We start from the raw sequence: 16,737 nt of genomic DNA, 5'->3' as shown, positions 1-16,737 counted from the left end.
CGGTAACTGGGCGCATAAACCTTATTAAGATGTTAGTGCAACCTAAAATTTTATACGCGTTACAATAATCCCTAATTTATATCCCAGTCTCCTTCTTTAGAAAACGTGAAAATAAAAATATAACCAAGCGCTCAGTCACTCCAAACCCATGTGCTGCCAGCAAATTAAGGCTACTCAACCTTTAAGATCATAAGAAAAAAGTAAAAAATATTGCAGCGCACATAAGATTGGGCAAAAGATTTTTATTATTATTTATTATTATTTGCCAATAAAAATTTATATATATCCAAACCACCGGCCGGTGTACTTAAATTCCTTTTATATATAAAAAGAGAAGAAACAAAACAATACAGCCTATAAAATATCTCATGTAAGTATACAGACTGAGATTTGATAAATAAAAACACAGAGAATCACTCTCACCTAAAATGACTGTCTAATTAGACACAAGAATGTATAGAGGCTCAATCAAACATTAATATCACAAAATCGCTACAAAATATATCAATGTGGCACTCTAAAATACTTTCTTTTATAACTAATAAATAGCAATACACCTTTCCCGTGAGTAGCTTCACACTCTGCTTAGACACATTAGATTAATCAGTCCATTATATCACTGGAAATCCATTCAATGTTTGTTATATCAACGTGATATGGAACACGCTGATTCTACAGCTGGTTAGTGTCCATGATTTGGATGATATCCGTGATTAAATGTTTCTTGCAAAACACAGAATTTTATAAGGATCCGTTTAACATTCAAATAGCCGTAGTAGTAAATCTGACTAAATAGTCTAATTTATATCGTCTGGCCAGACAACGTGATTATTCTCACCGCACTCTCCCGTTTATTAGGTCCACAGGACTCCTCCCGGCTGCTGGTGCTTGTAACCTTAAAGAGCAGACATCTCTGGAGAATAGAGTCCGTATACAAATGTGGAACGGCTTGGGGCTACAGTTAGCGGTGAGCGTGTCCACTGGCAGTGGTATGGATAGAGGTATCGTGAGTCTTTTACGCGTTTCTCCGCCTCCCTCCGCTGAACCCGGAGGGAGGCGGAGAAACGCGTAAAAGACTCACGATACCTCTATCCATACCACTGCCAGTGGACACGCTCACCGCTAACTGTAGCCCCAAGCCGTTCCACATTTGTATACGGACTCTATTCTCCAGAGATGTCTGCTCTTTAAGGTTACAAGCACCAGCAGCCGGGAGGAGTCCTGTGGACCTAATAAACGGGAGAGTGCGGTGAGAATAATCACGTTGTCTGGCCAGACGATATAAATTAGACTATTTAGTCAGATTTACTACTACGGCTATTTGAATGTTAAACGGATCCTTATAAAATTCTGTGTTTTGCAAGAAACATTTAATCACGGATATCATCCAAATCATGGACACTAACCAGCTGTAGAATCAGCGTGTTCCATATCACGTTGATATAACAAACATTGAATGGATTTCCAGTGATATAATGGACTGATTAATCTAATGTGTCTAAGCAGAGTGTGAAGCTACTCACGGGAAAGGTGTATTGCTATTTATTAGTTATAAAAGAAAGTATTTAGAGTGCCACATTGATATATTTTGTAGCGATTTTGTGATATTAATGTTTGATTGAGCCTCTATACATTCTTGTGTCTAATTAGACAGTCATTTTAGGTGAGAGTGATTCTCTGTGTTTTTATTTATCAAATCTCAGTCTGTATACTTACATGAGATATTTTATAGGCTGTATTGTTTTGTTTCTTCTCTTTTTATATATAAAAGGAATTTAAGTACACCGGCCGGTGGTTTGGATATATATAAATTTTTATTGGCAAATAATAATAAATAATAATAAAAATCTTTTGCCCAATCTTATGTGCGCTGCAATATTTTTTTCTTTCTTCCTTCTTTAGAAAGTTGAACAGTATTCTGTCATCCCTCGTCTGGGCCAATAAGCGCCCCAGGATTAGTATCAATACGCTCACTAGACCCAAAATAGATGGTGGTTTAGCACTACCTCATTTTGGGCTTAATTATTTCTCTTACATCCTAGAGGATGCTGGGGACTCCGTAAGGACCATGGGGTATAGACGGGCTCCGCAGGAGACATGGGCACTATAAAGAACTTTAGAATGGGTGTGCACTGGCTCCTCCCTCTATGCCCCTCCTCCAGACCTCAGTTAGATCCTGTGCCCAGAGGAGACTGGGTGCATTACAGGGGAGCTCTACTGAGTTTCTCTGAAAAATAATTTTGTTAGTTTTTTTATTTTCAGGGAGCACTGCTGGCAACAGGCTCCCTGCATCGTGGGACTGAGGAGAGAGAAGCAGACCTACTTAAATGATAGGCTCTGCTTCTTAGGCTACTGGACACCATTAGCTCCAGAGGGAGTCGGAACGCAGATCTCAACCTCGCCGTTCGTACCGGAGCCGCACCGCCGTCCTCCTCGCAGAGCCGGAAGATAGAAGCCGGGTGAGTATAAGAAGAAAGAAGACTTCAAAGGCGGCAGAACACTTCAGATCTTCTATGAGGTAACGAGCAGCGGTAACGCTGCGCGCCATTGCTCCCACACACTACAGGCACTGATGGGTGCAGGGCGCAGGGGGGCGCCCTGGGCAGCAATAAACCTCTAGGACTGGCTCATATGACTATATAGGCTGCGGAGGCAGTATATTTTATAATCCCCCGCCAGTATAAAAGAAATTTAAGCAGGACCGAAGCCCGCCGCTGAGGGGGCGGAGCTTGATCTCACAGCACTAAACAGCCCAATTTTCTGCACAGCACACTGCAGAAGCTGGCTCCCCGGACTCTCCCCTACTGAAAACGGTGACAGGGGGCAAAAAAGAGGGGTGGGGAGGCACTTGTAAGGCGCATTGAGTGTATAGATTTATCTATATGATCATATAAAAGCGGTTTATCTGGGAATTTTGTTTCCAGTGTTATTGGCGCTGGGTGTGTGCTGGCATACTCTCTCTCTCTCTCTTATATATATATATTTCTCTTACGTCCTAGAGGATGCTGGGGACTCCGTAAGGACCATGGGGGTATAGATGGGCTCCGCAGGAGACATGGGCACCTATAAAGAACTTTTAGTATGGGTGTGCACTGGCTCCTCCCTCTATGCCCCTCCTCCAGACCTCAGTTAGATCCTGTGCCCAGAGGAGACTGGGTGCATTACAGGGGAGCTCTACTGAGTTTCTCTGAAAAATAATTTTGTTAGGTTTTTTATTTTCAGGGAGCACTGCTGGCAACAGGCTCCCTGCATCGTGGGACTGAGGGGAGAGGAGCAGACCTACTTAAATGATAGGCTCTGCTTCTTAGACTACTGGACACCATTAGCTCCAGAGGGAGTCGGAACACAGGTCTCACCCTGGGGTTCGTCCCGGAGCCGCGCCGCCGTCCTCCTCACAGAGCCGGAAGATAGAAGCCGGGTGAGTATGAGAAGCAAGAAGACGTCAAAGGCGGCAGAAGACTTCAGATCTTCATGAGGTAACGCGCAGCGGTAAGCTGCGCGCCATTGCTCCCACACACAGACACACAGAAAGCACTGATGGGTGCAGGGGGGGCGCCCTGGGCAGCAATAAACCTCATTTTTGGGCAAAAAAGGTCACATTAGGCTGCGGAGGCAGCAAATAGATGATCCCCCGCCATTTATTAAAATTGAAGAGGGACCGAAGCCCGCCACTGGAGGGGGCGGAGCTTGATCCCTCAGCACTAACCAGCGCCATTTTCTCCACAGAGGCTGCAGAGAACGCTAGCTCCCCGGACTCTCCCCTGCTGAACACTTCAGAGGGCTGAAAAAGAGGAGGGGGGCACATTGGAGCGCAGTGAGTGGGAACATTGGCATTATATAATAATATAAAAGCGCTGTCTGGATTTTCCAGTGTCAGTTTGGCGCTGGGTGTGTGCTGGCATACTCTCTCTCTGTCTCTCCTAAGGGCCTGGTTGGGGATTTGTCCCCTTATAGGTATATCCCTGTGTGTGTGAAGTGTCGGTACGTGCGTGTCGGCATGTCTGAAGCGGAAGGCTTCTCCAAGGAGGAGGTGGAGCAGATGAGTGGTGTCCCCCCGTCGGTAGTGCCGACTCAGGAATGGATGGACATGTGGCATATGTTGAATGCAAGTGTGGCATCTTTACATAAGAGGCTAGATAAAGCTGAATCCAGCAGGGAGGCATCAGGGGGTCAATCCTCGGATTGGACCGACTCACAGGGCCCGTCGGGGTCTCAAAAGCGTCCCTTGTCACTAATTGTGGACACTGATACTGACGCTGACTCCGATTCCAGTGTCGACTATGATGAAGCTAGATTGCACCCTAAGGTGACAAAGAGTATTCAGTGTATGATTATTGCAATAAGAGATGTGTTGCATATTGCTGATGAACCCTCTGTTCCAGACACGAGGGTACACATGTTTAAAGGGAAAGAAACAGATAATAAAGTTTTCCCCATCTCATGAACTTAACGAGTTATTTGAAAAAGCTTGGGAGACTCCAGATAAGAGGCTGCAGATTCCCAAAAGAATTAATATGGCATACCCTTTCCCTACACAGGACAGGGTACGTTGGGAATCCTCTCCCACTGTGGACAAGGTTTTAACACGCCTGTCCAAGAAAGTGGCGCTGCCGTCTCCAGACAGCGGCCCTCAAGGACCCTGCGGACCGCAGGCAGGAGACTACATTAAAGTCTATTTATTCACATACTGGTGCTTTGCTCAGACCGGCAATTGCGTCGGCATGGGTATGTAGCGCAGTTGCAGCTTGGACAGATACCCTGTCGGCTGACCTTGATACCCTAGATAGGGATGCTATTTTGTTAACTCTAGCCCATATTAAAGACGCAGTCTTGTATATGAGAGACGCTCAAAGGGACATTGGGTTGCTGGGTTCCAGAGCCAATGCCATGGCTATTTCAGCGAGACGATCCTTATGGACCCGCCAATGGACGGGTGATGCGGATTCGAAAAAGCATATTGAGGTTTTACCCTATAAGGGTGACGTGTTGTTTGGGGATGGGCTCGCGGACCTGGTTTCCACAGCTACCGCGGGTAAATCTACCTTTTTACCTTTTATTCCCCAACAGCAAAAGAAAACTGCACAATATCACATGCAGTCCTTTCGGTCGCAAAAGTCCAGAAGAGGTCGGGGATCCTCCTTCCTTGCCAGAGGTAAGGGTAGAGGAAAGAGAACACCTGCTTCGGCTGGTGCCCAGGAACAGAAGTCCTCCCCAGCTTCTACAAAACCCACTGCATGACGCTGGGGCTCCCCTGCGGGAGTTCGCAGCAGTGGGGGCACGCCTTCGACTCTTCAGCCAGGTCTGGGTCAGGTCAGACGTGAATCCTTGGGCGTTGGAAATAGTTTCCCAAGGCTACAAACTGGAATTCGAAGAGGTGCCCCCACGCCGATTTTTCAAGTCGGCCATACCAGCTTCTACCCCAGAGCGGGATGTAGTGTTAGCTGCAATTTAAATGCTGTGTCAACAGCAAGTAATTATCAGGGTTCCCCTGAACCAACAGGGAAAAGGGTACTATTCGACCCTTTTTGTGGTCCCGAAGCCGGGTGGTTCGGTCAGACCCATTTTAAATCTAAAATCCCTAAACCTGTACTTGAAAAGATTCAAATTCAAGATGGAATCGCTCCGAGCGGTAATAGCCAGCCTGGAGGTGGGGGGGGGGGGGGATTTTATGGCGTCACTGGACATAAAGGATGCTTACCTTCATGTCCCCATATATCCCTCTCATCAGGAGTACCTGAGATTCGCTGTACAAGATTGTCATTACCAGTTTCAGACGTTGCCGTTTGGGTTTTCCACGGCCCCGAGGATTTTCACCAAGATAATGGCGGAAATGATGGTGGTCCTGCGCAAACAAGGAGTCACAATTATCCTATACTTGGACGATCTCCTGATAAAGGCGAGATCAAAAGAGCAATTGCTGAGAAACGTGTCACTCTCTCTGAGAGTACTCCAACAACACGGTTGGATTATCAATCTACCAAAGTCACAGTTGGTTCCAACAACTCGACTAGCGTTCCTAGGTATGATACTGGACACAGAACAAAAGAAGGTTTTTCTCCCGTTGGAAAAAGCCCAGAACCTCCAGAACATGGTCAGAGATCTGCTAAAGCCAAAAAGAGTGTCAGTTCATCAATGCACTCGTGTTCTGGGGAAAATGGTGGCAGCCTACGAGGCCATCCCCTTCGGCAGGTTCCATGCGAGGACTTTTCAATGGGACCTTCTGGACAAATGGTCCGGGTGCCATCTACAATTACATCAAAAGATAACACTGTCCCCCAGGGCCAGGGTGTCTCTTCTATGGTGGCTGCAAAGTGCTCACCTCCTAGAGGGTCGCAGATTCGGCATTCAGGACTGGGTTCTGGTAACCACGGACGCGAGCCTCCGAGGATGGGGAGCAGTCACCCAAGGAAGAAATTTTCAAGGACTATGGACAAGCCAGGAGTCCTGCCTGCACATCAACGTGTTGGAATTAAGGGCCATATACAACGGCCTTCGACAAGCGGAGAGTCTTCTTCGCAACCTACCGGTGCTGATTCAATCGGACAATGTCACAGCAGTGGCTCATGTGAACCGCCAAGGCGGTACAAGGAGCAGAGTCGCGATGGCAGAAGCCACCAGGATTCTTCGCTGGGCGGAAAATCACGTAAGCGCTCTGTCAGCTGTCTTCATTCCGGGTGTGGACAACTGGGAGGCAGACTTAATCAGCAGACACGATCTCCATCCAGGAGAGTGGGGACTTCATCAAGAAGTCTTTGCAGAGATAACGGGTCTTTGGGGAGTTCCTCAAATAGACATGATGGCGTTAAGCCTCAACAAGAAGCTTCGGAGGTATTGTGCCAGGTCCCGGGACCCTCAGGCAATAGCAGTAGACGCTCTGGTAACGCCATGGGTGTTCCAATCGGTCTACGTGTTTCCTCCTCTTCCTCTCATCACAAAGGTGTTGAGGATCATAAGGCGAAAAAGAGTGCAGACAATACTCATAGTTCCAAACTGGCCTCGAAGTGCCTGGTACTCAGATCTTCAGGAGATGCTCACAGAAGATCCTTGGCCTCTTCCTCTAAGGGAGGACCTGTTGCAGCAGGGGCCCTGCATGTTCCAAGACTTACCGCGGTTACGTTTGACAGCATGGCGGTTGAACGCCGGATCCTAGCTGAGAAGGGTATTCCGGAAGAGGTCATACCTACTCTAATAAAGGCTAGGAAGGAGGTGACGGCAAAACATTATCACCGTATCTGGCGGAAATATGTCTCTTGGTGTGAAACCAGGAATGCTACTACGGAAGATTTCCATTTGGGTCGTTTTCTCCACTTCCTACAGACAGGAGTGGATATGGGCCTAAAATTAGGCTCTGTTAAGGTACAGATTTCGGCTCTGTCGATATTCTTTCAGAAGGAATTGGCTTCTCTTCCAGAAGTCCAGACTTTTGTAAAGGGAGTGCTACACATCCAGCCTCCTTTTGTGCCCCCAGTGGCACCATGGGACCTGAACGTGGTGTTGCAGTTCTTAAAATCACACTGGTTTGAACCCCTTAACACGGTTGAGTTGAAATTTCTCACCTGGAAGGTGGTCATGTTATTGGCCTTGGCATTTGCAAGGCGGGTGTCAGAATTAGCGGCCTTGTCTCACAAGAGCCCCTACTTGATTTTTCATGTTGATAGAGCGGAATTGAGGACTCGTCCTCAATTTTTACCTAAGGTGGTTTCTTCATTCCATATAAACCAACCTATTGTGGTGCCTGTGGCTACAAGTGACTTGGAGGATTCCAGGTCCCTGGATGTAGTCAGGGCCTTAAAGATTTATGTAGCCAGGACGGCTAGAATTAGGAAAACAGAGGCTCTGTTTGTTCTGTATGCAGCCAACAAGATTGGCGCGCCTGCTTCAAAGCAGACTATTGCTCGCTGGATCTGTAACACGATTCAGCAGGCGTATGTTACGGCTGGATTGCCGTTACCACATTCAGTAAAGGCCCATTCCACTAGGAAGGTGGGCTCTTCTTGAGCGGCTGCCCGGGGCGTCTCGGCATTACAGCTTTGCCGAGCAGCGACTTGGTCGGGGTCAAACACTTTTGCTAAATTCTACAAGTTTGATAACCTAGCTGTTGAGGACCTAGCATTTGCTCAGTCGGTGTTGCAGAGTCATCCGCACTCTCCCGCCCAATTGGGAGCTTTGGTATGAACCCCATGGTCCTTACTGAGTCCCCAGCATCCTCTAGGACATAAGAGAAAATAAGATTTTAAACCTACCGGTAAATCTATTTCTCCTAGTCCGTAGAGGATGCTGGGCGCCCGTCCCAGTGCGGAAAATCTGCAAGACTTGTATATAGTTATTGCTTACATAAGGGTTATGTTACAGTTGGAATCGGTCTTGGACCGTTGCTGTTTGTTCATACTGTTAACTGGTTATGTGTATTCCAGGTTATATGGTATGATTGGTGTGGGCTGGTATGAATCTTGCCCTTAGATTTACAAAATCCTTTCCTCGTATTGTCCATCTCCTCTGGGCACAGTTCTCTAGCTGAGGTCTGGAGGAGGGGCATAGAGGGAGGAGCCAGTGCACACCCATACTAAAAGTTCTTTATAGGTGCCCATGTCTCCTGCGGAGCCCGTCTATACCCCCATGGTCCTTACGGAGTCCCCAGCATCCTCTACGGACTAGGAGAAATAGATTTACCGGTAGGTTTAAAATCATATTATTTATATATATATATATATATATATATATATATATATATTCCCTGTGTGTCAGATGATTGTGGTGTCTCCGTCGGCAACGCCGACACCTGATTGGTTGGATATGTGGAAGGTTTTAAATGCAAATGTGACCTTGTTACATAAGAGATTGGACAAAGCAAAGTCCAGGGATAATACGGGGAGTCAATCAATGGCTTTGACTGTGTCACAGGGCCCTTCAGGGTCTCAAAAACGCCCCCTATCCCAAGTAGCAGACACGGATACCGACACAGATTCTGACTTCAGTGTCGACTACGATGATGCAAGGCTACACCCAAGGGTGGCCAAAAGTATTCATTACATGATTATTGCAATAAAAGATGTTTTGCATATCACAGATGACCCCTCTGTCCCTGACACGAGGGTACACATGTTTAAGGAAAAGAAACCTGAGGTAACATTTCCCCCATCTCATGAGCTGAACGCTTGGGAAACTCCAGACAAAAAACTGCAGATTCCCAAAAGAGTTCTTATGGCATATCCTTTCCCGGCACAGGACAGGGTACGGTGGGAATCCTCGCCCAGGGTGGACAAAGCTTTGAGGCGCTTATCCAAAAAGGTGGCGCTACCGTCCCCAGACACGGCAGCTCTCAAAGATCCTGCTGATCGCACGACTTTAAAATCAATTTATACACATACTGGTGCTTTACTCAGACCGGCTAAAGCATCGGCTTGGGTCTGTAGCGCGGTAGCAGCTTGGACAGATACCTTGTCAGCTGATATTGATACCCTAGATAGGTATACCATTTTGTTGACCTTCGGTCACATCAAAGACGCAGTCTTATATATGAGAGACGCTCAGAGAGACGTCGGACTACTAGGTTCAAGGGCCAACGCGATGGCGGTCTCGGCTAGGCGAGCACTGTGGACCCGCCAATGGACGGGTGATGCCGACTCAAAGAGGCATATGGAAGTTTTACCTTACAAGGGTGAGGTTTTATTTGGGGAAGGTCTCGCGGACCTAGTTTCCACAGCTACCGCGGGTAAATCTAACTTTTTGCCTTATGTTCCCCCGCAGCAAAAGAAAACTCCACAGTATCAGATGCAGTCCTTTCGGTCGCATAAGTCCAGAAGAGGTCGGGGCTTTTCCTTCCTCGCCAGAGGTAAGGGTAGAGGGAAAAGAATGCCCGCTACGGCCAGTTCCCAGGAACAGAAGTCCTCCCCGGCTTCTACTAAATCCACCGCATGACGCTGGGGCTCCACTGAGGGAGGCCGCACCGGTGGGGGCACGTCTTCGACTCTTCAGCCACGTCTGGGTTCAGTCGGACGTGGATCCTTGGGCGATGGAAATTGTATCCCAGGGCTACAAGCTGGAATTCGAAGACGTGCCTCCTCGTCGATTCTTCAAATCAGTTTACCAGCTTCTCCCCCAGAGAGGGAGATAATTTTAGCTGCAATTCAAAAGCTGTGTCAACAGCAAGTGATTATCAAGGTTCCCCTAACACAAAAGGGAAAAGGGTACTATTCAACCCTATTTGTGGTCCTGAAACCGGATGGCTCGGTCAGACCCATTCTAAATCTAAAATCCCTGAACCTGTTTTTAAGAAGGTTCAAGTTCAAGATGGAATCGCCCAGGGCAGTCATCTCCAGCCTGGAAGGGGGGGATTTTATGGTGTCATTAGACAAAGGATGCATACCTTCACGTCCCCATATATCCTCATCATCAGGCATACCTGAGATTTGCTGTACAGGACTGTCATTACCAGTTTCAGACGTTGCAGTTTGGGCTTTTCCGCGGGCCGAGGGTGTTCACCAAGGTAATGGCGGAAATGATGGTGCTCCTACGCAGGCAAGGAGTCACAATTATCCCGTACTTGGACGATCTCCTGATAAAAGCGAGATCAAAGGAACAGTTGCAGAAAAGCGTGTCGCTCTCCCTGGGAGTGCTACAGCAACATGGATGGATTCTAAATCTACCAAAGTCGCAGTTGGTTCCAACGACTCGGCTGTCTTTCTTAGGCATGATTCTGGACACAGAACGAAAGAGGGTTTTTCTCCCGAAGGAAAAAGCCCAGGAACTCCAGAACATGGTAAGAGACCTGTTAAAACCGAAAAGAGTGTCAGTCCATCAATGCACTCGAGTACTGGGGAAAATGGTGGCAACCTACGAGGCCATCCCCTTCGGCGGGTTTCATGCGAGGACGTTTCAGTGGGACCTTCTGGACAAGTGGTCCGGGTCCCACCTTCAAATACATCAGAAAATAACTCTGTCCCCCAGGGCAGGGGTGTCTCTCCTGTGGTGGCTCCAGAGTGCTCACCTTCTAGAGGGTCGCAGGTTCGGCATTCAGGACTGGGTTCTGGTGACCACGGACGCGAGCCTCCGAGGATGGGGAGCAGTCACACAAGAAAGGAATTTTCAGGGACTGTGGTCAAGCCAGGAGGCTTGTCTACACATCAACATACTGGAATTGAGGGCCATATACAACGGCCTACGACAAGCGGAGAATATTCTTCGCGACCTACCGGTTCTGATAACCAGAATTCTGCGCTAGGCAGAAAATCACGTAAGTGCTCTGTCAGCGGTATTCATTCCGGGAGTGGACAACTGGGAAGCAGACTTCCTCAGCAGACACGATCTTCATCCAGGAGAGTGGGGACTTCATCAAGAATTTTTTGCAGAGATAAGTCTTTGGGGACTTCCTCAAATAGACATGATGGCGTCACGCCTCAACAAGAAGCTTCGGAGGTATTGTGCCAGGTCAAGGGACCCTCAGGCAGTAGCGGTGGACGCTCTTGTGACACCATGGGTGTTTCAGTCGGTCTATGTGTTCCCTCCTCTTCCTCTCATCGAAAAGATACTGAGAATCATAAGGCGAAAAATAAGAATTTACTTACCGATAATTCTATTTCTCATAGTCCGTAGTGGATGCTGGGAACTCCGAAAGGACCATGGGGAATAGCGGCTCCGCAGGAGACTGGGCACAAAAGTAAAAGCTTTAGGACTACCTGGTGTGCACTGGCTCCTCCCCCTATGACCCTCCTCCAAGCCTCAGTTAGGATACTGTGCCCGGACGAGCGTACACAATAAGGAAGGATTTTGAATCCCGGGTAAGACTCATACCAGCCACACCAATCACACCGTACAACTTGTGATCTGAACCCAGTTAACAGCATGATAACAGAGGAGCCTCTGAAAAGATGGCTCACAACAATAATAACCCGATTTTTGTAACAATAACTATGTACAAGTATTGCAGACAATCCGCACTTGGGATGGGCGCCCAGCATCCACTACGGACTATGAGAAATAGAATTATCGGTAAGTAAATTCTTATTTTCTCTGACGTCCTAGTGGATGCTGGGAACTCCGAAAGGACCATGGGGATTATACCAAAGCTCCCAAACGGGCGGGAGAGTGCGGATGACTCTGCAGCACCGAATGAGAGAACTCCAGGTCCTCCTCAGCCAGGGTATCAAATTTGTAGAATTTAGCAAACGTGTTTGCCCCTGACCAAGTAGCTGCTCGGCAAAGTTGTAAAGCCGAGACCCCTCGGGCAGCCGCCCAAGATGAGCCCACTTTCCGTGTGGAATGGGCTTTTACAGATTTTGGCTGTGGCAGGCCTGCCACCGAATGTGCAAGCTGAATTGTACTACAAATCCAACGAGCAATAGTCTGCTTAGAAGCAGGAGCACCCAGCTTGTTGGGTGCATACAGGATAAACAGCGAGTCAGATTTTCTGACTCCAGCCGTCCTGGAAACATATTTTCAGGGCCCTGACTACGTCCAGCAACTTGGAATCCTCCAAGTCCCTAGTAGCCGCAGGTACCACAATAGGCTGGTTTAAGTGAAACGCTGAAACCACCTTAGGGAGAAATTGAGGACGAGTCCTCAATTCTGCCCTGTCCATATGAAAAATTAGGTAAGGGCTTTTATAGGATAAAGCCGCCAATTCTGAGACACGCCTGGCTGAAGCAAGGGCTAACAGCATTACCACTTTCCATGTGAGATATTTTAAGTCCACAGTGGTGAGTGGTTCAAACCAATGTGATTTTAGGAACCCCAAAACTACATTGAGATCCCAAGGTGCCACTGGAGGCACAAAAGGAGGCTGTATATGCAGCACCCCCTTGACAAACGTCTGAACTTCAGGAACTGAAGCTAGTTCTTTCTGGAAGAATATTGACAGGGCCGAAATTTGAACCTTAATGGACCCTAATTTTAGGCCCATAGACAGTCCTGTTTGCAGGAAATGCAGGAAACGACCCAGTTGAAATTCCTCTGTAGGGGCCTTCCTGGCCTCACACCACGCAACATATTTACGCCAAATACGGTGATAATGTTGCACAGTTACATCCTTCCTGGCTTTGATCAGGGTAGGGATGACTTCATCCGGAATGCCTTTTTCCTTCAGGATCCGGCGTTCAACCGCCATGCCGTCAAACGCAGCCGCGGTAAGTCTTGGAACAGACAGGGTCCCTGCTGGAGCAGGTCCTTTCTTAGAGGTAGAGGCCACGGGTCCTCCGTGAGCATCTCTTGAAGTTCCGGGTACCAAGTCCTTCTTGGCCAATCCGGAGCCACGAGTATAGTCCTTACTCCTCTCCTTCTTATGATTCTCAGTACCTTGGGTATGAGAGGCAGAGGAGGGAACACATACACTGACTGGTACACCCACGGTGTTACCAGAGCGTCCACAGCTATTGCCTGAGGGTCCCTTGACCTGGCGCAATATCTGTCCAGTTTTTTGTTGAGGCGGGACGCCATCATGTCCACCTTTGGTTTTTCCCAACGGTTCACAATCATGTGGAAGACTTCTGGGTGAAGTCCCCACTCCCCCGGGTGGAGGTCGTGTCTGCTGAGGAAGTCTGCTTCCCAGTTGTCCACTCCCGGAATGAACACTGCTGACAGTGCTATCACATGATTTTCCGCCCAGTGAAGAATCCTTGCAACTTCCGTCATTGCCCTCCTGCTTCTTGTGCCGCCCTGTCTGTTTACGTGGGCGACTGCCGTAATGTTGTCCGACTGGATCAACACCGGCTGACCCTGAAGCAGAGGCCTTGCCTGACTTAGGGCATTGTAAATGGCCCTTAGTTCCAGGATATTTATGTGAAGTGACGTTTCCATGCTTGACCACAAGCCCTGGAAATTTCTTCCCTGTGTGACTGCTCCCCAGCCTCTCAGGCTGGCATCCGTGGTCACCAGGACCCAGTCCTGAATGCCGAATCTGCGGCCCTCTAGAAGAAGAGGACTCTGCAACCACCACAGGAGAGACACCCTTGTCCTTGGAGACAGGGTTATCCGCTGATGCATTTGAAGATGCGATCCGGACCATTTGTCCAGCAGATCCCACTGAAAAGTTCTTGCGTGGAATCTGCCGAATGGAATCGCTTCGTAAGAAGCCACCATTTTTCCCAGGACCCTTGTGCATTGATGCACTGACACTTGGCCTGGTTTTAGGAGGTTCCTGACTAGGTCGGATAACTCCCTGGCTTTCTCCTCCGGGAGAAACACCTTTTTCTGGACTGTGTCCAGAATCATCCCTAGGAACAGCAGACGTGTCGTCGGAATCAGCTGCGATTTTGGAATATTTAGAATCCACCCGTGCTGTCGTAGTACTACTTGAGATAGTGCTACTCCGACCTCTAACTGTTCCCTGGACCTTGCCCTTATCAGGAGATCGTCCAAGTAAGGGATAATTAAGACGCCTTTTCTTCGAAGAAGAATCATCATTTCGGCCATTACCTTGGTAAAGACCCGGGGTGCCGTGGACAATCCAAACGGCAGCGTCTGAAACTGATAGTGACAGTTCTGTACCACAAACCTGAGGTACCCTTGGTGAGAAGGGCAAATTGGGACATGGAGGTAAGCATCCTTGATGTCCAGAGACACCATATAGTCCCCTTCTTCCAGGTTCGCTATCACTGCTCTGAGTGACTCCATCTTGAATTTGAACCTTTTTATGTAAGTGTTCAAGGATTTCAGACTTAAAATAGGTCTCACCGAGCCGTCCGGCTTCGGTACCACAAACAGCGTGGAGTAATACCCCTTTCCCTGTTGTAGGAGGGGTACCTTGATTATCACCTGCTGGGAATACAGCTTGTGAATGGCTTCCAATACCGCCTCCCTGTCGGAGGGAGACGTTGGTAAAGCAGACTTCAGGAACCGGCGAGGGGAAGACGTCTCGAATTCCAATTTGTACCCCTGAGATACTACCTGCAGGATCCAGGGGTCCACTTGCGAGTGAGCCCACTGCGAGCTGAAATTCTTGAGACGGGCCCCCACCGTGCCTGAGTCCGCTTGTAAGGCCCCAGCGTCATGCTGAGGACTTGGCAGAAGCGGGGGAGGGCTTCTGTTCCTGGGAAGAGGCTGCCTGCTGCAGTCTTTTTCCCCTTCCTCTGCCCCGGGGCAGATATGAGTGGCCTTTTGCCCGCTTGCCCTTATGGGGACGAAAGGACTGAGCCTGAAAAGACGGTGTCTTTTTCTGCTGAGAGGTGACCTGGGGTAAAAAGGTGGATTTCCCAGCCGTTGCCGTGGCCACCAGGTCCGATAGACCGACCCCAAATAACTCCTCCCCTTTATACGGCAATACTTCCATATGCCGTTTGGAATCCGCATCACCTGACCACTGTCGCGTCCATAACCCTCTTCTGGCAGAAATGGACAGCGCACTTACTCTTGATGCCAGAGTGCAAATATCTCTCTGTGCATCTCGCATATATAGAAATGCATCCTTTAAATGCTCTATAGTCAATAATATACTGTCCCTATCCAGGGTATCAATATTTTCAGTCAGGGAATCCGACCAAGCCACCCCAGCACTGCACATCCAGGCTGAGGCGATTGCTGGTCGCAGTATAATACCAGTATGTGTGTATATACTTTTTAGGATATTTTCCAGCTTCCTATCAGCTGGTTCCTTGAGGGCGGCCGTATCAGGAGACGGTAACGCCACTTGTTTTGATAAGCGTGTGAGCGCCTTATCTACCCTAGGGGGTGTTTCCCAACGCGCCCTAACCTCTGGCGGGAAAGGGTATAATGCCAATAATTTTTTAGAAATTAGCAGTTTTTTATCGGGGGAAACCCACGCTTCATCACACACTTCATTTAATTCATCTGATTCAGGAAAAACTACGGGTAGTTTTTTCACACCCCACATAATACCCTTTTTTGTGGTACTTGTAGTATCAGAAATGTTCAAAACCTCCTTCATTGCCGTGATCATGTAACGTGTGGCCCTACTGGAAAATACGTTTGTTTCATCACCGTCGACACTGGAGTCAGTGTCCGTGTCTGTGTCGACCATCTGAGGTAACGGGCGCTTTAGAGCCCCTGACGGTGTTTGAGACGCCTGTACAGGTAATAACTGATTTGCCGGCTGTCTCATGTCGTCAACAGTCTTTTGCAAAGTGCTGACACTATCACGTAATTCCTTCCATAAGACCATCCAGTCAGGTGTCGACTCCCTAGGGGGTGACATCACTATTACAGGCAATTGCTCCGCCTCCATACCATTATCCTCCTCATACATGTCGACACAACGTACCGACACACAGCACACACACAGGGAATGCTCTGATAGAGGACAGGACCCCACTAGCCCTTTGGGGAGACAGAGGGAGAGTTTGCCAGCACACACCAGAGCGCTATATATATATATATATATATATATATATATATATATATATAAAGGGATAACCTTATATAAGTGTTTTTCCCTTATATAGCTGCTGTATAGATTTATCTGCCAAATTAGTGCCCCCCCTCTCTTGTTTTACCCTGTTTCTGTAGTGCAGGACTGCAGGGGAGAGTCAGGAAGCTTCCCTCCAACGGAGCTGTGAGGGAAAATGGCGCCAGTGTGCTGAGGAGATAGGCTCCGCCCCCTTCTCGGCGGCCTTTCTCCCGCTTTTTTATGGAAAAATTGGCAGGGGTTAAATGCATCCATATAGCCCAGGAGCTATATGTGATGTATTTTTTGCCATTTAAGGTGTTTTTATTGTGTCTCAGGGCGCCCCCCCCCAGCGCCCTGCACCCTCAGTGACCGAAGTGTGCTGAGAGCAATGGCGCACAGCT

At 48.3% G+C, this 16,737-nt stretch overlaps 1 protein-coding gene across 1 annotated transcript in view; it reads right to left on the bottom strand.

The window, feature by feature from the left end:
- ACOT8 (acyl-CoA thioesterase 8) overlaps positions 1-16,737 on the bottom strand; it is a 114,841-nt gene that overhangs the window by 25,679 nt on the left and 72,425 nt on the right. The window lies entirely within an intron of this gene.

This window comes from Pseudophryne corroboree, chromosome 3, assembly GCF_028390025.1.
Source record: "Pseudophryne corroboree isolate aPseCor3 chromosome 3, aPseCor3.hap2, whole genome shotgun sequence".
NCBI classification, from domain to species: domain Eukaryota; kingdom Metazoa; phylum Chordata; class Amphibia; order Anura; family Myobatrachidae; genus Pseudophryne; species Pseudophryne corroboree.
Note: the sequence above shows the minus strand (reverse complement) of the source record. Positions and strands in the feature narration are given on the sequence as shown.